This window comes from Arachis ipaensis, chromosome B3 (genome assembly GCF_059453495.1).
Source record: "Arachis ipaensis isolate K30076 ecotype BB chromosome B3, ASM5945349v1, whole genome shotgun sequence".
In the NCBI taxonomy this organism is placed as follows: Eukaryota; Viridiplantae; Streptophyta; class Magnoliopsida; order Fabales; family Fabaceae; genus Arachis; species Arachis ipaensis.
Window position 1 is genome coordinate 50,852,499 of NC_142438.1, and position 23,386 is coordinate 50,875,884.

The window sequence follows — 23,386 nt, forward strand, 5'->3', positions numbered from 1 at the left end:
CTGATCCGCGCTTGCTAATATTCGATCCTGAAATTGAAAGGACTATTTCACGAATAAGGTGAGAACAGCATCGGTTAGTCCGCTCTGAGGGCGGATCTGAAAGTGAACTTGAGGAAGAAACCAGCCCCCGTTCTACTGATTCGGTTGTTTTATATGCAGAAGACATGGCAGCTAGGAGAGTTACCATCCAGGAGGAAGGAGCCCCTGATTTTACAATGCAACCGTTTCAAGCGCATCATCCAGCGGTGGCTACATATTTTGAAATAAAGACCGCACTGCTAAACTTGATGCCCAAGTTTCATGGCCTACCTGCTCAAGAGCCTATCAAGCACTTGAGAGATTTCCAGGCAGCCTGTTCTACTGTCAGGCGTGATGGTACTGATGAAACTTCAATTTTGCTAAAAGCTTTCCCGTTTTCTCTCGAGGGAAAAGCAAGAGAGTGGCACTACACTCAACCTCTGACAAATGTATCCAACTGGGATACACTCAGAAAGGAGTTTTTGGAGAAATTCTTTCCATCTGAAGTTACTGATAAACTGAGGAAGGATATTTCCACAATTGTTCAGGATGACAATGAAACTCTCTTTGAATACTGGGAGTGCTTCAATAATCTTCTGGAAGCATGCCCCCACCACAGGATTGACAAGATAGTGTTGCTTAGCTATGTCACACAGGGCATGAGGCCCCAAGATAAGACCACATTGGAAAGTGCTAGCAATGGGTCTATGAAGAAGTACAAGACCATTGATGAGGCTTGGCAATTGATCAGTGATTTAGCTGAATCTACTAGGAATCACAGGCAAAAGTAAGGCCGTTCAAAAGCCGTTGCAGAAGTATCCTCTAACAGAGAGACTGCTGCTCTAGCTCAGAGTATATATGAGATGACCAACTTGCTGAAGCAGATGCAATTGAATCAACAACAAGCTCAGCAAGCTCAACCCCCTCCGCCACAGAAAAACCAACAACTAGTCCCACAAAGAATTTGCGGAATCTGTGCTGATTATAGCCATTACACTGATGAATGCCCGCAGCTCCAACAAGAAGATAACATGGCGGCATCCACTCATAACTTCTATGACCGCCCCAACCAAGGGTACAATCAAAGTGGAAATAATAACCACGGATGGCAGGATAATTCTAACCAGAATTGGAGGGACAACAATAACAGAGGAGGCAGGGATAATCAGGGAAATCAGAGGTGGAATCATAACAACAACAGGCAGCAGAATCAACCTTACAGAGCACCTCACCTGAGGCAAAACCAAGAACCACAGAACAATCAACAACAGACATCTCAATTTACTCATTCTTCTTTATCTCCTAATGAAGAACTACTACAATCTTTTGAGCGAAGACAACAAACCATGGAAAATAACATGAATAGTATTAACGCCAGTCTGAATGGTCTCACCTCTACTTTGCAAGCTCTTATGTCACAGATTGGATCAACGTAAAATTCCAGTAACCAACCTTCAAGCTCCACTGGAATCCCCTCTCAACCATTACCCAATCCAAAGGGAGGCATTAATGCCATCACCCTAAGGTCGGGAAGCACACTGCAGGAGAGGAATCAGGAGGAACCAAGCCCATCAGAACACACCTCAGCTGAAGAGGTAGTAGAAATAGAAGATGTTGAAGAGGAAGAGGACATACAGGACATAGCTGAAGAAGAAATAGCTCAACCACAGGAGGAAGCACCAAAAGGCGCAGACACCACAGAGAACACTACTCCAATTCTATTTCCACAACTTGCAAGGAAGCCCAGGAAGCAGCTGGAATCCGACCCCAAAATGGTAGAAATATTCAAAAAGGTTGAGGTAACTGTTCCTCTTTTTGATGTTATTCAGCAGGTACCTAAATATGCAAAGTTTCTAAAAGACTTGTGTATCTATAAAGACAAAATTAATGAATTAGAAACTATTCCTTTAGGTAGTTCTATATCTGCTTTAATGGGAGGATTACCTGAAAAATGTAGTGATCCAGGTCCTTGTATAGTTAGCTGTACTATTGGTGGTGTAGTAATTTATGATTGCATGTGTGATTTAGGAGCATGTGTAAGTATAATGCCTTTGTCTATATATGATATTTTGAGGCTCCCTCCCTTAAAAAGGCTGGCAGCTCGTTTTGTGTTAGCAGATAAAAGCATTATTACAGTGGCTGGAGTTGCTGAAGATGTTTTGGTGAACATTAAAGGGATTACATTTCCCACTGATTTTTATATCTTGGAGATGCCCCATAATGATTCAGATAAGCCATCATCAATCCTACTTGGGAGATCATTCCTGAAGGCATCAAAATTCAAATTGGATGCCTTTTTAGGAACATACTCCTTTGAAATAGATGGCCGCATAGTAATCTTCAATCTGAATGGAGTCATTGACAAACCCCCAGAAGATCGTTCCATCTTCCAGTGTGATGTCATAGATGAAAGTGTAGCTGAAGTTCACGAGGAAGAGTTAGAAGAGAGGCACACTGGACAAGGTCCAAGTGTGGGGACCCTTTTAATTGACAATGAGGACACTTCGCCATTTTCACAAGCCCCAGATAATCTAGAGCCTGCTCATGATCAGAAGTTAGAATTGAAACCCCTTCCCCCACATCTCAAATATGCTTATCTTGAAGATGAGCAGAGGTTTCCAGTTATCATTGCAAGGGAACTTACTTCTCAACAAGAAGAGCAGTTACTTGATGTGCTGAGAAAGCATAAGAAGGCAATTGGGTGAAACTTGGCAGACATAGTAGGCATCAACCCTCAAGTATGTGAGCACAGAATATTTTTAGAAGAGGGAGCAAGACCTGTCCATCAACCCCAAAGAAGATTGAATCCCACTATATTGGAAGTTGTCAAAAAGGAAGTGACCAGACTATTGGAAGCCGGTATCATATATCCCATTTCAGACAGTGAATGGGTAAGCCCAGTACAAGTGGTGCCCAAGAAGTTCGGAGTCACTACAGTGAAGAATGAGCATGGAGAGCTCATAGCAACTAGAGTTCAGAATGCTTGGAGAGTCTGCATTGATTACAGGCGTCTCAACCAAGCTACTCGTAAGGATCACTATCCACTTCCATTCATTGATCAAATGCTGGATCGCCTGTCAGGTAAATCACATTATTGCTTTTTAGATGGTTACACATGTTATTTCCAGATTCATATAGCTCCTGAGGATCAGGAAAATACTACTTTTACTTGTCCTTTTGGGACTTATGCTTATAAGAGAATGCCCTTTGGCTTGTGCAATGCACCAGCTACTTTCTAAAGGTGCATGATGAGTCTTTTCTCTGATCTTATTGAGGACTGTATGGAAGTTTTTATGGATGATTTTAGCGTTTATAGTGATTCTTTTAGCCTTTGCTTAGATGGATTATCTAGAGTATTAGATAGATGTGTTAATACAAACCTTGTATTAAATTTTAAAAAATGTCACTTTATGGTAAAACAGGGAATTATATTAGGACATGTGGTATCTAATAATGGCATTTCTATAGACCCAGCAAAGGTGAATGTTATTTCTAGTCTACCTTACCCCTCTTCTGTGAGGGAAGTCCGTTCGTTCCTTGGCCATGCAGGTTTTTACAGGAGATTTATTAAGGACTTTAGTAAGGTCGCACTTCCCTTATCCAGATTACTGCAGAAGGATATTGAGTTTGAGTTCAGTGAGGATTGCAAACAAGCGTTTGATAAGCTGAAGACTGCTCTGATTTAAGCTCCAATTATGAGAGGACCAGACTGGAGCCAGCCATTTGAAATCATGTGCGATGCTTCTAACCATGCAGTAGGAGCAGCGTTGGCTCAGCGTGAAGGTATGGATCCTTTCGTTATTGCTTATGCATCTAAGACTTTAGACACTGCCCAGTCCAATTATACTACTACTGAGAAAGAGCTTCTTGCTATTATTTTTGCTCTAGATAAATTTCGAGCTTATTTACTTGGTACTAGAGTAGTAGTGTATTCGGACCATGCAGCTTTAAAGTATTTATTAGCTAAAAAGGAATCCAAACCAAGACTCATACGTTGGATACTGCTGTTACAAGAATTTGATTTAGAAATAAAGGATAGGAGTGGTAATCAGAATTTAGTGGCAGACCACTTGAGTCGCCTTGAGCATATTAAGGATGATTCTACTCCTATAGATGATAATTTTCCTTTTGATAACCTGCAAGCAGTATCTGAGGTAGTCCCTTGGTATGCACCTGTTGCTAATTATTTAGTTAGCCGCACATTTCCTCCAAATTTTTCTAAGCATCAAAGAGACAAGCTGAAAAGCGAGTCTAAATATTATATATGGGATGACCCATATTTATGGAGATGTGGCGCTGATCAAGTAATTAGACGTTGTGTGCCTCAATCAGAATTCCAGTCCATTTTAGAGGCCTGTCACTCATCTGAGAGTGGAAGACATTTTGGTCCTCAAAGGACAGCTAGAAAGATCTTAGACTATGGATTCTGGTGGTCTACCCTTTTTAGAGATGCTGCTGAGTTCTGTAAATCTTGTCTCCCATGCCAGAAATTTGGTAATATATCCAGGAGGGATGAGATGCCTCAACAAATTATGCTTTTCTGTGAAATTTTTGATGTTTGGGGCATTGACTTCATGGGTCCATTTCCAAACTCTAATGGATATTTTTATATATTGTTAGCTGTGGATTATATTTCTAAATGGGTGGAAGCAATTCCTACCCGCACTGATGATGCTAACACTGTTGTTTCCTTTGTGAGAAACCATATTATATGTCGCTTCGGATCACCACGAGCAATCGTGAGCGATCAAGGCACCCATTTTTGTAACAGGAGACTGACAGGATTAATGAAGAAGCATGTGATAATTCATAAAGTTGCAACAGCTTACCATCCCCAAACTAATGGGCAAGCCGAGGTGTCAAACAGAGAAATTAAGCGTATCTTGCAAAAGATAGTAAAGCCTCATAGAAAAGACTGGAGCACCAGGCTACAAGATGCACTATGGGCATACAGAACAGCCTACAAGACACCCATTGGGATGAGTCCTTTCCGCTTGGTTTATGGAAAAGCTTGTCATCTCCCAGTTGAAGTAGAACACAGAGCCTTTTGGGCAGTTAAGGAGTGCAACATGGGAATTGAGAAAGCCGGAGCTGAAAGGAAGTTACAACTGCAAGAACTGGAGAGCCTTCGCCTAGAAGCTTATGAAAACTCCAGAATATACAAGGAAAAGATGAAGGCTGTACATGATCAAAACATCAAGAAGAAAGAGTTCCAACCTGGGAATTAGTCCTCCTTTACAAATCTCGACTAAGGCTCATGCCAGGCAAATTGAGATCAAGATGGGAAGGTCCATACAGAGTAGAGAAGGCCGAACCGTACGGAGTTTATCACCTAAGCCATCCTTCAAGCTCTGAACTTATTAAGGTTAATGGACAACGCCTGAAGCTATACCATGGCGAGAAGAAATAGAGAAACAAGGAGCTTGAGATCTTCCTCTTGGAAGATCCCCACATAGCAGAAGATTGAGCTAGTGGAGCGTCCAACTTACGGACATTAAAGCAAAGTGCTAGGTGGGAGACAACCCACCATGGTATGATCGTTCTTCTCTTTATTTTTAGTTTTTCCTATTCAATAACTCTTCTCTTTTGTAGTACTTTCGTGCATCTACATTTACATGTAAAAAAAAATATTTTGCTACGCGACGCGATCGCATCAGCGGCGCGTCCGCGTCACAGGGAGAGTCAAGAAAAATAAAAATGAACAGAAAGTTACGCTAGAGTGTGGCTGGAGGCGTGCCAATGGCACAAATCAACCCACGCGACCGCGTCACTGATGCGTTCGCGTCGCATGGGAATCATGGCCTCCCACGCGACCGCGTGCCCCACGCGGCCGCGTGCCCTGAGTTTTCGACGTAAAAGGGTGCACACTGAAATATTGTGCGAGAGTGATGCTGGATTGGTGCTGGAGGCACCATCCTTATCACGCGACCGCGTCGCCGACGCGGCCGCGTCATCCGTTTTCGGACGCACACTCACGCAATCGCGCCACCCCAATTTCGGCAACTAAATTAATTTGAACAGAGAGTTGTGCTGGTGCGAGGCTGCACTCGCGCCAGAAGCACAACATGGGTCACGCGACCGCGTGACCGACGCGATCGCGTCACCATACTTGAAGCGCATCCACGCAAATGCGTGCCCCACGCGGCCGCGTCGCAAGCGCCGCACAGCTCATCCAAAAATTGCCACATATCTTATCTTTCTCTCCTCCAAATCCTAATTTTTCTTTTCCCTCCTTATTTCTTCCTTCTCCCTTCTTCTTCCAATCTCACCTATCACTCTCTCTCTCTCTCACCTCCATTACCAAGGTTCTATTTTCTTCTTCCTTCTTCTCTTTTCTATCATTTTATGTATTATTTTATATATATTATTTTTCTTTTCATTATTCATATTCTCCCTCTTTTTCTTTTCCTTTTTACATGGTGTTAGAAATTTTTTGAGTCATTATATGCTTGTGGATTGTTGCAAATTGTTTGACAATTATTTTTATTCTAATTAAGGGATTGCTTGCATGTTCACCTTCATATTTTCTATACCTTATTCATCATGCATGCTATGTGTTTGTGAAAAAGCTCAAATGGCATTATGCACTTCTCTATGTTGTTATACTATTCAATGCTTGCTTTTTACAACTTTCCTTTACTATTGTATTAATTGAATTTAATTGTCAATACAAACGTGATGGTTTGTTACAAAGTCTTGCTTGGTCTATGCTACTCATGCCCTTTGCCGGCATGCCAATAAACACCTTGCAGTCACTTGTTTTTATATGCACTAGCTATTTTCCATTGTTGGCTTTTCACATGTACTCGCGAGCATGTGCTAATGTTAGTATATCTTAATGTGCATCCATCACCCTCTTTTCCGTTTCCTTCCTGGCTGTATATCTTTTTGAATTTAATTTACTTTCTCCTCCCTTCTTTCAGGATGGCCACCAAGAAAGGAAAAGAGAAAGCTACTTCCAAACCACTAGCAAGAAGAGGAACTAAAAGAGCATTAGTGGCAGAGCCTTCTTCAACCGCAGTCAAGCCCTCAACAAAAAGAGTTAAGAGGATAATAAAGGTTGATGAAAAGGAGAAAGCCTTTCCAGCAAAAGACACTGCGCGATTTCCCAATCGCTACTGTGAGCAGATGTTTCCTATCCTGGCGGAAAGAAACTATAACAATGAATACCTTCTTATCCTCCCGTCCAATATTGCTACCTTTGTTGAGCCGCAAATTGAACGAACACAATGGGGTTTCCTACGGAGACAGCCAAGGCAGGTCAATCTTTCTTGGGTAGTTGAGTTCTACTCTAACTTCTACATGCCAACCCTGCAGTCTGTTTATGTCCGGCAGAAGCAAGTCCCCATCACAGAAGAGGCCATTCAGCAAGCTCTGAGTCTTCCCCCTATTCCAGAAGGAATGGACACCTTCCAAGAAGTCGCACTTAAGCGCCAGAGGTACCAATTTGACTGGGACTCCGTTCTCGGAGTTATCGCATTACCTGGCAGCCGTTGGATCTACGGATACCACCGTACCCGCCCTAAGGGAATCTTGGCTTCAGCACTTACCTTGGAGGCTCGCGTATGGGCACAGATTATGTCCCATTACGTCTTTCCGAGCACTCATGAGTCCTCCTTCACTGCGGACATGGCCGTTCTACTATGGTGCATCCTTACAGACCAACCTATGAATCTCTCAAGACATATCCGGAATGCTATGGGACACATACAAATTGCGGGCAACTTACCTTTCCCCGCCTTGGTCTCAGATCTTGTCTCAGCAGCCAGAGTCTCCTACAGAGCTGGGGACACCAAAGCCGTGCTTCCACGGGATGATCAGTATGTCCCTAACGGGAAATACCTCAGACTTCCAGTAGCCATTACAAGTCTTCCTACTACTCCAGTTGAAGATAATCCTTCTTCAACACCACAAGCACCCACAACTGATGAATTGCTCCAGCAGATAATCGAAAGGTTGGATCGGAAAGAACACAAAGCTAAGTTGAGAGAGCGCCGTAACGAGCATCGATTCAAGGAGCTACTTAAGGGATACTTCAGGGACTCGGATACCTCGGACTCCACCTCCTTTACCAGCACAGGGAGCCATGACGGTCCCGATCGTGGAGATACTGCTACCAGCCCTCCCCTGTTCCTGACAGACGGCACCGAGGACGGTGCAAAGCCTTAAGTGTGGGGAGGTCGGTCAGTACCTGACTTCCGGAGGTAATTTCTTTTCCCTAGCATCAATAATTAGGATACTTTAGTTAGATTTTCTTTCTTTTATAGAATAGAATAAATTGCATAGGTTAGGACAGTTGCATGCATGTTCTACTTGATTAAAAAGACAATAAGTTTCTTTTAAGACTCTATCTTTGGAACAAAATTTCACTAAACTTTCAAAATTTTTATGATAAATTTGCTTGAGTTGTATTTGGAACATGATTTTTGAGCTAAAGAACACACAACCTGTAAGGATTTGAGCCTTTATGCATGGTTACATTATTTAACCATAATTATTTCATTCTTGTGTGTTTACTTCTCTATGATTGTAATCTATATTTTGTTTTATCTTATATGTCCAATATTTATTATATTTACATGCTTGCACATGATTGAGGCCATTATTTATTTAAACTCACTTATCCAAATTAAGCCTACCCTTTTCAATTACCTTTGTTAACCACTTTGAGTCTTTAAATCCCATTTGTTCTATATTTTACCACATTACTAACCTTAAGCTGAAAAAAATTGTATATCCCAAATTGAATCTTTGGTTAACTTAAGATAGAATTGTGTGTGCTAGTTAAGTATGGGAAATTGTGAGAACAAAAGTTGTTAAGGGAATGAGTCATGAGAATTTAATGGGAATTTGGATACCTACTCATGTGAAACTATAAGAATTAAAAATCTATGCGCATTGATAAGCTATATTTATTTTAATTCCAAAAAAAAAATATTTTTATTTATATAAATAAATAAGGAGACAAAATTACCCCAATGTTAGATTCAGAATTCAAAGATCAATGCACATATGATAAAATCAAATATAAAGTTGATACATGAGTATGAATGGAAAAAAGGAATTCTGGGTAGCTAGGTATGAACTTTAAGATTACATTAAAAATATATAGGTTGGGTTGAAGCTTGAGTTAATTAAAGATTCAATTTATTAGCTCACTTGACCAAATGTATACCCCCACCTGTACCTTAGCCCCATTACAACCTTGAAAAGACCTCATGATGTTTGCATTGGTATATTAACTGTTGTTGATTGGTTAGGAGAAAAACAAAAGTTAGAAAGCATGATTAGAGAAGGATAGAGTGATTACCCTATACACTACAGAGTAGAGCGTACATACATTATCAGTGAGGGTTCAATGCTTGAATTTTCATGTTCTCTGCTTTCATAAGCTATCTTCTTGCACCTTTATCTATTTTATTGTATAATGATAGAATTAGTGGAATTTGACTTGTAATTGTTTTGAAGAGCTTATTTACTTTTGATCAAGTGGGCAAGAATCATATAGTTGCATTTATTTATATATAGGCTTGCATTGCATTTCATGAGTTTCTACATGTTCATGCTTATTTCCTTATCTCCTTCAATTAAGCATGGGGATATGCTAATGTTTAAGTGTGGGGAGGTTGATAAACCACTATTTTATGGTTTATATTGTGTTTAATTATGTGGTTTTATCATGATCCTTACCCACTTATTCATTAAATTAGCATGAAATTATAATCCTTTCCTGAATTTATAACATGTTTGAAAACTACTTCCTAGAGACTTTAATTATGTATTTTTAATTCTCCTTTATTCCATTCGATGCCGTGATCTGTGTGTTGAGTGTTTCAGACTTTATAGGGCATGAATGAGTTGGAGATTGGAAAGGAAGCTAGCAAAAATGGAAGGAACACAAGAATTTGAGGAGATAACCAGCGAGAAGTGACGCGGTCGCATGGCTCACGCGACCGCGTGAAGAAGAGCGAATCGCAGTGACGCGGCCGCATGGCTCACGCGGCCGCGCGGATTGGAAAAGCTCAGGCGACGCGGTAGCGTGGACGACGCGAACGCGTGGCAAGGAAAAGCGCGAATGATGCGTTCGCATGGATGACGCGATCGCGTGACATGTGCGATTTGCATAATCTGCAGACTTCGCTGGGGGCGATTTGGACCTTATTTCGACCCAGTTTTTGGCCCGGAACAGCAGACTAGAGCCAGAGAATATGCAGAAACAAACAACAACATTCATTCTAGACAGTTTACAATTTGAGATCTAGTTTTTCCTCCTCTAGGTTTTTCTCTATTGGTTTTTAGAATTTTGAGAATTGATCTTAGCATTGGAACATTGAGAAGAGTTATTTTTCCTCATCAAGACCTTGTCATTCTAGTTCGTTCTCTTAACTTGGTTTTATTCTTCCATGTTCTTTGTTTTGTTCAATTCTATCATTTGAATACTTTCATGATTATTTGATACAAGGATTATTTCTTCCATTTTAATTTATTTCTCCATTCCAATAATCATGTATTCTTTTAATTCCCTTTCATGTGTTATGGATTTATTATTTGCAATGAGTGAGTAGTTCCCTCACTTGATGGGGAGTTGATTGAAAGGAACTCTTGAGTTGGAAGGATTGAAAGAAAAATTGTAATTGGGTTAACTGTTGGATTGTTATCTAATCACTAACACCAATCCCTTTGAACTAAGTGGGTTGCAACTCGTGAATAGATCTAGCATTCCAACTTGTTTGACTTTCCTTTACCTAGTAAGGGATAACTAAACAGAGCAACCATTAATTATAAATTAATCTTGAAATCATCCCATTAATAATAGAGATTCCAACTAATCAACTCCCAGTCAAGGCTTTTATTCATATTATTTAAATTTTTTTTAATTTTCCCGCTACTTAACTCAACTTCTTGGAACATCTGATTAATAAAATAGCACACTTTTCTGCAACTCGTTGGGAGACGACCTGGGACTTAAACTCCCAGTAATTTTTAATTTAAACTCTTTGTGACATATTTCTAAATTGATAGGCAGATTTTCGGTGAGTTACGAACTATACTTGCAACGTAACTATTTTAATAATTTTTAATTCACCTACTTCTGCCCCTCATCAATAGCCCGGTTTATAGTAGCTTCGGACCGGTTGCTAGTGGGAATGATTGAGCGTTGGATGAAATCCAACCATCCCCTAGCCACGGGCTTGAGGTTATGCCTTCTTAGTTAAATCGGCTTCCCTCTTGAGTCTCTCTTCCATTGAGCGCCCTCTTCACATATGTCCATGAGGACTTGGTCCAACCTTTGATCAAAGTTGACCCTTCTAGTGTAGGGGTATGCATCTCCTTGAATCATGGGCAAGTTGAATGCCATCCTTACATTTTCCGGACTAAAATCCAAGTGTTTCCTTCGGACCATTGTAAGCCAATTCTTGGGGTCCGGGTTCACACTTTGATCATGGTTCTTCGTGATCCATGCATTGGCATAGAACTCTTGAACCATTAAGATTCTGACTTGTTGAATGGGGTTGGTGAGAACTTCCCAACCTCTTCTTCGGATCTCATGTCGGATCTCCGGATACTCATTCTTTTTGAGTTTGAAAGGGACCTCGGGGATCACTTTCTTCTTGGCCACAACTTCATAGAAGTGGTCTTGATGCACCCTTGAGAGGAATCTCTCCATCTCCCATGACTCGGAGGTGGAAGCTTTTGCCTTCCCTTTCCTCTTTCTAGAGGTTTCTCCCGCCTTTGGTGCCATTAATGGTTATGGAAAAACAAAAAGCTTTAGCTTTTACCACACCAAACTTAGAAGGTTGCTCGTCCTCAAGCAAAAGAAGAAAGAAGAGAGTAGAAGAAGAAGAAATAGAGGAGATAGAGTGGGCTTTGTGTTTCGGCCAAGGGGGAGAAGTGGTGTTTAGGTTGTGTGAAAATGAAGGAGTGAAGATGGGTTTATATAGGAGTGAGAGGGGTGTGTATGGTTCGGCTATAGAAGGTGGGTTTGGGAGGGAAAGTGGTTTGAATTTGAATGGTGAGGTAGGTGGGGTTTTATAAAGGATAGATGTGAGTGGTGAAGAGAATGGTGGGATTTGATAGGTGAGGGGTTTTTGGGGAAGAGGTATTGAGGTGATTGGTGAATGGGTGAAGAAGAGAGAGAGTGGTAGGGTAGGTGGGGATCCTGTGGGGTCCACAGATCCTGAGGTGTCAAGGATTTCTCATCCCTGCACCATGTGGCGTGCAAAACGCCCCTTTCTACCAATCCTGGCGTTAAACGCCAGGCGACTGCCCATTTCTGGCATTTAATGCCAGCTTCTTGCCCATTCCTGGCGTTAAACGCCAGTCTGGTGCCCTTTTCTGGCGTTAAACGCCCAGAATGGTGCCAGACTGGGCGTTTAACGCCCATTCTGCTACCCTTACTGGCGTTTAAACGCCAGTAGGGTTCTCCTCCAGGGTGTTCTATTTTTCACTTTGTTTTTGCTTTTTCAATTATTTTTGTGACTTCACATGATCATCAACCTACAGAAAACATAAAATAACAAAGGAAAATAGAACTTTAACATAGATAGGTAAAAATTGGGTTGCCTCCCAACAAGCGCTTCTTTAATGTCAATAGCTTGACAGTGGCTCTCATGGAGCCTCACAGATGTTCAGAGCAATGTTGGAACCTCCCAACACCAAACTTAGAGTTTGACTGTGGGGGCTCTGTTTGACTCTGTATTGAGAGAAGCTCTTCGTGCTTCCTCTCCATGGTGACAGAGGGATATCCTTGAGGTTTAAACACAAGGAAGTCTCCATTCACTTGAATGGTCAATTCTCCTCTGTCAACATCAATCACAGCTTTTGCTATGGCTAGGAAGGGTCTGCCAAGGATGATGGATTCATCCATACACTTCCCAGTCTCTAGGACTATGAAATCAGCAGGGATGTAATGGTCTTCAACCTTCACCAAGACATCCTCTACAAGTCCATAAGCCTATTTCTTTGAATTGTCTGCCATCTCCAGTGAGATTCTTGCAGCTTGTACCTTAATGATCCCTAGCTTCTCCATTACAGAGAGAGGCATGAGGTTTATACTTGACCCTAGGTCACACAGAGCCTTCTCAAAGGTTATGGTGCCTATGGTACAAGGTGTTGAGAACTTTCCAGGGTCCTGTCTCTTTTGAGGTAATCTCTGCCTAGTCAAGTCATTCAGTTCTTTGATGAGCAATGGAGGTTCATTCTCCCAAGTCTCATTACCAAATAACTTGGCATTTAGCTTCATGATTGCTTCAAGGTACTTAGCAACTTACTCTTCAGTGACATCTTCATCCTCTTCAGAGGAAGAATACTCATCAGAGCTTATGAAAGGCAGAAGTAAATTCAATGGAATCTCTATAGTCTCAGAATGAGCCTCAGATTCCCATGGTTCCTCATTAGGGAACTCCATGGAGGTCAGTGGGTGTCCATTGAGGTCTTTCTCAGTGGGAATCACTACCTCTTCCTCCTCTCCATGTTCAGCCATGTGAGATGTGGTTATGGCCTTGCACTCTCTTTTTGGATTCTCTTCTGTATTGCTAGGGAGAGTGCTAGGAGGGAGTTCAGTAATTTTCTTACTTAGCTGACCCAATTGTGCCTCCAAATTTCTAATGGAGGACCTTGTTTCATTCATGAAACTTTGAGTGGTTTTGATTAAATCAGAGACAATAGTTGCTAAGTCAGAGTGGCTCTACTTAGAATTCTCTGTTTGTTGCTGAGAAGATGATGGAAAAGGCTTACCATTGCTAAACCTGTTTCTTCCACCATTGTTGTTGTTGAAACCTTGTTGAGGTCTCTGTTGATCCGTCCATGAGAGATTTGGATGATTTCTCCATGAAGGATTATAGGTATTTTCATAGGGTTCTCCCATGTAATTCACCTCTTCCATTGCTGGGTTCTCAGGATCATAAGCTTCTTCTTCAGAGGAAGCTTCCTTAGTACTGCCTGTTGCTACTTGCATTCCAGACAGACTCTGAGAAATCATATTGACTTGCTGAGTCAATATTTTATTCTGAGCCAATATGGCATTCAGAGTATCAATCTCAAGAACTCCTTTCTTCTGATTTGTCCCATTATTCACAGGATTCCTTTCAGAAGTGTACATGAATTGGTTATTTGCAACCATTTCAATGAGTTCTTGAGCTTCTGCAGGCGTCTTCTTCAGATGAAGAGATCCTCCAGCAGAGCTATCCAATGACATCTTGGATAGTTCGGACAGGCCATCATAGAAGATTCCTATGATGCTCCATTCTGAAAGCATGTCAGAAGGGCATCTTCTGATCAGTTGCTTGTATCTTTCCCAAGCTTCATAGAGGGACTCACCATCCTTCTGTCTAAAGGTTTGGACTTCCACTCTAAGCTTACTCAATTTTTGAGGTGGAAAGAACTTTGCCAAGAAGGCATTGACTAGCTTTTCCCAAGAGTTCAGGCTTTCCTTAGGTTGTGAATCCAACCATGTTCTATCTCTGTCTCTTACAGCAAAAGGAAAGAGCATAAGCCTGTAGACTTCAGGGTCAACCCCATTGGTCTTAACAGTGTGACAGATTTGCAAGAATTCAGCTAAGAACTGATGAGGATCTTCTAATGGAAGTCCATGAAACTTGCAATTCTGTTGCATTAGAGAAACTAATTGAGGCTTAAGCTCAAAGTTGTTTGCTCCAATGGCAGGGATAGAGATGCTTCTCCCATAGAAATCAGGAGTAGGTGCAGTAAAGTCACCAAGCACCTTCCTTGCATTGTTGGCATTGTTGTTTTCGGCTGCCATGGGTTCTTCTTCTTTGAAGAGCTCTGTTAGGCCCTCTAAAGAGAATTATTCTTTAGCTTCTCTTAGCTTTCTCTTCAAGGTCCTTTCAGGTTCAGGATCAGCTTGAACAAGTATGCCTTTATCTTTGTTCCTGCTCATATGAAAGAGAAGAGAACAAGAAAGTAGGGAATCCTCTATGTCACAGTATAGAGATTCCTTGAGGTGTCAGAGGAAAAGAAGAATAGAAGGAGGAGGTAGATGGAGGAGAATTCAAACATATAAAGAAGGAGGGAGTTCGAATTGTACATTGAGGAGGAGTCTTAGTCCCTTAAATAGAAGGATGTGAAAAGAGGGGAAGAATTTTCGAAAATAAAGTAAAAGATTTTGAAATAATTAAAAGAAATTTTGAAAATTTGATTGATGATTTTCGAAAATTAGAATTGGGAAAGAAATTAAGTGATTTTGAAAAAGATTTTGAAATTAGAAATTAAAAAGATATGATTGAAAATTAATTTTGAAAAAGATGTGAATGAAAAGATATGGTTGAGAAGATATGATTGAAAATCAAATTAGAAAAAGAAAGTTTTTAAAATTAAAGTTGATTACTTGACTAACAAGAAATTAAAAAATATGATTCTAAAATTTAAAGTTTGATCCTTTCTTAATAGGCAAGTAACAACTTGAAAATTTTGAAGTAAATCTTTAATTATAACAAGGATTTTCGAAAATAGTAAAAATAAATATAAAATGGAAAGAAATTGATTTTTAAAGAGATATGATTGAAAAGATATGATTTGAAAAAGATTTGATTTTGAAAATTTATGAAAACTTGAAAAAAATGTGAATTAAAAACAAAATCTTCCCTCTAGTGTCATCCTGGCGTTAAACGCCCAGAATGGCATCCATTCTGGCGTTTAACGCCCAAAACTCTACCTTTTTGGGCGTTAAACGCCCAGCCAGGTACCCTGGCTGGTGTTTAAACGCCAGTTTCCTTCTTTACTGGGCGTTTTGAATGCCCAGCTTTTTCTGTTTGATTCCTCTGCTGAATGTTCTGAATCTTCAATTCTATGTATTATTGACTTCAAAATACATAGTTTTAAAAATATTTTTTTGAATTTTTGATGATGAGAAACAATAAAAATGCAACTAAGATCAAATAAATAATGCATGCAAGACATCAAACTTAGAAGTTTGTATACTAAGGACTATAACAATTTAAAAATGCATGTAAGAAACAACAAAACACACAAAACAAGAGAATTTAAAGATCAGAGCAATGAAATCATCAAGAACAACTTGAAGATTAATGAAGAACATGCATGAATTCGAAAAATGCAAGAAGAATAAAAACATGCAATTGACACCAAACTTAAAAATTAATACTAGACTCAAACAAGAAACATAAAATATTTTTGGTTTTTATGGTTTTATAAATTTTTTGTGATTTTCAAAAATTATATAGAAAAGAAAATAAAGAGAATCAAAACTTTTGATAAGAATTCTAGGAATCATGCAATGTTAGTCTAAAGCTTCAGTCTAAAAAGATTAGACATGTTTGGCCAAGCTTCAGCAGGACATTACATTCAATAGCTAAATTGATGAGAATTAATCAGCTTTAGTGATGGTGGGAACATCACCTTGAAACTCTAGAATTCATTCTTAAAAATTCTGAAGAAAAGATACCTAATCTAAGCAACAAGATGAACCGTCAGTTGTCCAAACTCGAATAATCCCCGGCAACGGCGCCAAAAACTTGGTGTTGTTGCTGGACTAAACTTGGCACTGTTGTTGCCGGAAACAAATGCAAAATTGTTGTTCGTTCATTCGTTCCTTCCCCGGCAATGGCGCCAAAAACTTGGTGCACGAAATTGTGATCATCAACAATGGCGCCAAAGACTTGGAGCTCTCAAACATGAATCGCACTTTGTCACAATTCCGCACAACTAACCAGCAAGTGCACTGGGTCGTCCAAGTAATAAACCTTACGTGAGTAAGGGTCGATCCCACGGAGATTGTCGGCTTGAAGCAAGCTATGGTCATCTTGTAAATCTCAGTCAGGCGGATTCAAATGGTTATGGAGTTTAAGGTGATGAAAATAAACATAAAATAAAGATAGAGATACTTATGTAATTCATTGGTGGATTTCAGATAAGCATATGAAGATGCTTTGTTCCCCTTGAACCTCTGCTTTTCTATTGCCTTCTTCGAATCATTCATACTCCTTTCCATGGCAAGCTTTATGTTGGGCATCACCGTTGTCAATGACTACATCCCGTCCTCTCAGTAAAAATGGTCCTGATGCTCTGTCACAACATCGGCTAATCAGCTGTCGGTTCTCGATCATGTCGGAATAGGATCCATTGATCCTTTTGCGTCTGTCACACGCCCCACAATCGCAAGTTTGAAGCTCGTCACAGTCATCCCTTTCCAAATCCTACTCGGAATACCACAGACAAGGTTTAGACTTTTCGGATCTCAGGAATAGCTGCCAATAATTCTAGCCTATACCACGAAGGTTCTAATCTTAGATCAGAAACCCAAGAGAAACACACTCAATCGAAGGTAGAACGGAGGTGGTTGTCAGGCACACGTTCATAGGTGAGAATGATGATGAGTGTCACGGATCATCACATTCATCAAGTTAAAGAACAAGTGATATCTTAGAGAAGAAGTAGGCGTGAATTGAATAGAAAAATAGTAGTAATTGCATTAATTCATGAGAAACAGCAGAGCTCCACACCTTAATCTATGGTGTGTAGAAACTCCACCGTTGAAAATACATAAGAACAAATAGTGTAAGCATGGCCGAATGGCCAGCCTCAAAGGTCTAAGGACTAAACGTCCCCAGATATCTCGTGTATCCAAATACAATAGCAAAAGATCCTATTTATAGAGAACTAGTAGCCTAGGGTTTACAGAAATCAGTAATTAATGCAGAAATCTTCTTCCGGGCCCACTTGGTGTGTGCTTGGGCTGAGCATTGAAGCTTCTATGTGTAGAGACTTTTCTTGGAGTTAAACGCCAGCTTTTGTGCCAGTTTGGGCGTTTAACTCCAGCTTTTGTGCCAGTTTTGGAGTTAAACGCCATAATTCTTGAGCTGACTTGGAATGCCTGTTTGTGCCATCAAATCTTGGGTAAAGTATGGACTATTAATTATTTCTGGAAAGCCCAGGATGTCTACTTTCCAACGCAATTAAGAGCGTGCCAATTGGGCTTCTGTAGCTCCAGAAAATCCACTTTGAGTGCAGGGAGGTCAGAATCCAACAACGTCTGCAGTCCTTTTTCAGCCTCTGAATCAGATTTTTGCTCAGGTCCCTTAATTTCAGCCAGAAAATACCTGAAATCATAGAAAAACACACAAACTCATAGTAAAGTCCAGAAGAGTGATTTTTATTTAAAAACTAATAAAAATATAATAAAAAATAATTAAAATATACTAAAAACATACTAAAAACAATGCCAAAAAGCGTATAAATTATCCACTCATCAAAGACCTCCTGGGACGCTCAGTGATCAATAAAGAGTTCCTCAATGAGGACTGATGAGCGGATAATTTATACGCTTTTTGACATTATTTTTAGTATGTTTTTAGTAGGATCTAGTTACTTTTAGGGATGTTTTCATTAGTTTTTATGTTAAATTCACATTTCTGGACTTTACTATGAGTTTGTGTGTTTTTCTGTGATTTCAGGTATTTTCTGGCTGAAATTGAGGGACTTGAGCAAAAATCAGATTCAGAGGTTGAAGAAGGACTGCTGATGCTGTTGGATTCTGATCTCCCTGCACTCAAAGTTGATTTTCTGGAGCTACAGAACTCGAAATGGCGCACTTCCAATTGCGTTAGAAAGTAGACATCCAGGGATTTCCAGCAATATATAATAGTTTATACTTTGGTCAAGAATAGACGACGTAAACTGGCGTTCAACGCCAGCTTTCTGCCCAAATCTGGCGTCCAGCGCCAGAAAAGGATCCAAAACCAGAGTTGAACGCCCAAACTGGCACAAATACTGGCGTTCAACTCCACAAATGGCCTCTACACGTGCAACACTCAAGCTCAGCCCAAGCACACACCAAGTGGGCCCTGGAAGTGGATTTATGCATCAATTACTTACTTCTGTAAACCCTAGTAGCTAGTTTATTATAAATAGGACCTTTTACTATTGTATTAGACGTCTTTTTGACCATCTTTGGACGCCTGGTTCTTAGATCAGAGGGGCTGGCCATTCGGCCATGCCTGGACCTTCACTTATGTATTTTTAATGGTAGAGTTTCTACACTCCATAGATTAAGGTGTGGAGCTCTGCTGTTCCTCAAAGATTAATGCAAAGTACTACTGTTTTCTATTCAATTAATCTTGTTTCGCTTCTAAGATATTCATTCGTACTTCAATCTGAATGTGATGAACGTGACAATCATCATCATTCCCTATGAACGCGTGCCTGACAACCACTTCCGTTCTACCTTCGACTGAATGAGTATCTCTTAGATCTCTTAATCAGAATCTTCGTGGTGTAAGCTAGAATGATGGCGGCATTCAAGAGAATCCGGAAAGTCTAAACCTTGTCTGTGGTATTCCGAGTAGGATTCAATGAATGAATGACTGTGACGAGCTCCAAACTCGCGATTACTGGGCGTTAGTGACAGACGCAAAAGGATAGTAAATCCTATTCCAGCATGATCGAGAACCGACAGATGAATAACCGTGCCGTGATAGGGTGCGTTGACCATTTTCACTGAGAGGATAAGATGAAGCCATTGACAAGGGTGATGCCTCCAGACGATTAGCCGTGCCGTGACAGGGCATTGGATCATTTTCCCGAGAGATGACCGAAAGTAGCCATTGACAGTGGTGATGTATCACATAAAGCCAGCCATGGAAAGGAGTAAGACTGATTGGATGAAGATAGCAGGAAAGCAGAGGTTCAGAGGAATGAAAGCATCTCTATTCGCTTATCTGAAACTCTCACCAATAATTTACATAAGTATTTCTATCCCTTCTTTTATTTATTAATTTTCGAAAACCCCATTACTATTTTATATCCGCCTGACTGAGATTTACAAGGTGACCATAGCTTGCTTCATACCAATGATGACAAGTCATCTTAGCCTAGTTTCACTAGCCTTTTTCTTTTATTTTCAATTGAATTATGCACTTTCTTGAGCCAAAAGCAAGCCAATTGGGTAGATTTTCATGGTTCATTTGATTTAATCAACCATGTATGAATTCATGCTATTTCATGAGGTTTTATGCTGTAAATGTCACATATTATGAAAGAATGCCTATCTCATGATTTTGAGCATAGCTTTGATGTGTTTGGTTGATTAATGATAGGTGAAGAAAGCTTGGAGAAAGGTTGATGCAAGAAGGAATGGCTAGGAGGAATGACTTGAGTCTTGGATAAATTATGAACCAGGAAGCAAAAGCTGGAGCAAAAGTTAGCCCCTAACTTTTTGGCTAACTTTTGGGCAAAAGTTGGAGCAAAAGTTAGCCCCTAACTTTTTGGCTAACTTTTGGCATGAAAAACACTCCCTGGATGCACCAAAAGTTTGCGCCAACGTTAGCCCCTAACTTTCTGGCTAACGTTGGCGCCATGAAGAACTAAGGGGAGGCCAACGTTGGAGCAAAAGTTAGACCCCTAACTTTTGCCCCAACGTTGGTATCAGCAAAACAAGGGTGCTGATGTGAAAAGTTGGAGCAAAAGTTAGACCCTAACTTTTACTCCAACTTTCACTCAAGCTTTCATGATTCCAACCCGGTTCAATTCGGTTCTTTTCCAAACTCCAAGAGCAATCAACCAAGGCCTCTCTCAACCCAATTCCACCAAGAGCAAAGGCCCAATTGAAGGCTTGAAGACCATTTGAAGAAAGTGTATAAATAGATTAGAATTTAAGTTTTAGGAGAGCTTTTCTTTGGAGTTTTCATAGAGAGTTTTCGGAAAGCTTTTGGGTGTTGAGTGAATTTTAATTTCTAAGTCTCGGGGAAGGAGAATTGAATTCCCTTCCTCTTAGTTTTCTTGTTTTGAATTTCAATTACACTTGTCTTGGATCTTGGGTTGGAGAATTGAAGAAATTCTGTTTCAATCTCATCCTGAGACCTCTCTGCTTTATTTTACTGCACAATTGAATTCGGTTTCGATTAATTGCTTTTCATCTACTTTCTTTGAAATCTAAATTTCCTTTGCAATTGTTCTTGTTGGATCTAGGAAGAGATTGAGATCTAGACTTGGTTTTCTAGTCTCTTGGGTCCTGAGATCTGGATTTCCCACTTCCCATTCCCTGTTTACGGTTTTCATGCTCATTTAAAATTCTGTTTTAAGATCCGGTTCAAATTCCATTCATCCTTTACTTCTCTGTTTGTTGCAATTTACTTTTCCTTGTTTAAATTCTACAAATCCAATTCCCAATTCCCTTTACAATTCAAGCCATTTACATTTCTTGCACTTTAAGATTTCGCAATTTATATTTCTTGCGTTCTAAGTTTCTGCCATTTAATTTCTTGTTCTTTAAGATTCAGCACTATAATTTTCAGTTCTCTTTACTTTCATGCCAATTAACCATTCCCTTTACTTTCCATGCAATTTACATTCTGCAAATCACAAATCACTCAACCAAATCTTGATTCGCTTGACTAAATCAACCACTAAACTAAAATTGCTCAATCCTTCAATCCCTGTGGGATCGACCTCACTCCCGTGAGTTATTATTACTTGATGCGACCCGGTGCACTTGCCGGTTAGATCTGGGTGTTTTGGAGAAATTCGTTTCTTCCACGAAAATATCCCATCAAGTTTTTGGCGCCGTTGCCGGGGATTGATTAGATTGACAATGATTAAGTGAGGTGGTGATCTAGATCTAGCATTTTTATTTTCTGTTCCTTTAATTTTCAATTAACCCACTAACTGTTTGAATTTTTGCCTGAGATGACTGAAACTTTGCTTTAGCAATAAAGTGAAGTTTTCCTAGAAATTTCTGGCTATATGCAATGCTCTTGCTTACACAAGAGAAGCAATTTCTGCCACTAATCTCCCAAGTCCATCAACTGTTTGATACTTTGTGCCAGCTAACCTTCTGAATCACATTCTAAGCTTGAAAATATTCAATCATCACTTGAATTGTTTGTGACTATGCAGATCATGGAAGGGAACTCAACAAATTCTAGCAATCATGAGAGTAATATCCCCACCTTGGATGATAATGTAACCCATAGTTCGAAGCAACTATCCATAGCCATGAATGATGTAGCCCAATGGTTTGAAGCTTTTCCACAAGGAAGCATTATTGGATGGGAAGAACTGATGAGTGGACTTCTAGTCAAGTTGAACCCATCACAGAGAGTTGTTAAGCCAGAGGCAGAAGTGCATCCATTCACACAAGAGAAAGAAATTGAAGGTGCTCGTGCAGTCATAAGCCAAAACAAGCAGATGCATCAGCAGACTCTACAACAACTAGACATGATGGCTAGAAAAATCACTGAGTTGAGACATGCTGTAGTACATACATACAACCTGACTCAAAGCTCATATGGGTGTAATCAAGCTGAACACAGTTTTGGGGCCATTAACCATGAGCAACAAAGTTATGAGCAACTACAGTCTCCAAGCAATCACTCTAGCATGCTCCAACACAGGCCTCAGAATGATGTGTACAATCCACCTTGGAGAACTCATTCTAATGGGAGGGGGGTTGAGAACCAAAACCAAAGACCAAGGGACTTCAACAGCAACAATCCCAGCTTCAAAAATCAACTTAAAACACACCCCCACAACAACAATCACACGCACTTCCAACCCCGTCCTACCTCACCATTCGCCCAAAATGACCTTCATCGACCACCACAATTGACACAGCCAGAACCACTCCCAACCTTTCAAAGAATCTATATTCTAGAAATGCTGATGGAGAGGTCCATAAAAATTCAAGAAATGATGGCAATAGAGCAGAAAGAAATAAAGAAACATCAAGAGATGATAAGCAAGAACCAAGAGGCTTCACTCAGAAGACTTGAAAGGCAGATAGAACAACTGGTTCAAAACCTTGCTGAATTGGGAGAGAAGAAGGGGACTCTGAACCCAAAGAGCCATGAAAAGGATGCTGGATTAAAAGAGAAGGGAGTCATGGAGGAAAGTAAGAAGGCTATGGAAAGAGAAACAGAGAGAAGGAAGCCCATAGCAAGAGAAGGAAACCAAAGGCAACAGAAACCTCAACTTCCATGATCAGAGGATGAAGGATGTCAAGCTAGTGACAATAAAAGAGCGCTTGTTGGGAGGCAACCCAACCTGAGGTAGTTTTCTTTTGATAGCTATTTTAATAAAAAGGTTAATTAGGTTTATCTATATGCAAGAAGCTAAGTTTGGTGTTACACACCAAAACAATCTAAAGGAGAATGCAGGATTCTAAGTTTGGTGTTCCACCAAAAAATTTCATCATAAAACACATTCTCACTTTCTGCATAATGCTAGCTTCAAGCATGTAGACAAACTAGTTAACTATTCTGCTGTTTTCAGTTTTGTCACTTTTGAAAAAGAAAAAGAGTTTTACACATGGTTAATCTGATGCACAAGAACCATTGGCAAGGTACTAAGTTTGGTGTTCCCACACCAAAGTAAGTTCAAAAACCCATAAATAAAT

The 23,386-nt window shown here is 40.1% G+C and overlaps 2 non-coding genes across 2 annotated transcripts; one reads left to right on the top strand and one right to left on the bottom strand.

Moving 5' to 3' along the window:
* Positions 1 to 533: 533 nt before the first annotated feature.
* Positions 534 to 640, bottom strand: LOC148570611 (small nucleolar RNA R71). Its single transcript, XR_015908220.1, has one exon. It is a non-coding gene; the product is annotated as a small nucleolar RNA R71 (small nucleolar RNA).
* A 13,629-nt stretch (positions 641 to 14,269) lies between these two features.
* Positions 14,270 to 14,377, top strand: LOC148570612 (small nucleolar RNA R71). The gene has a single exon (XR_015907974.1). It is a non-coding gene; the product is annotated as a small nucleolar RNA R71 (small nucleolar RNA).
* The last annotated feature ends 9,009 nt before the right edge of the window (positions 14,378 to 23,386 follow it).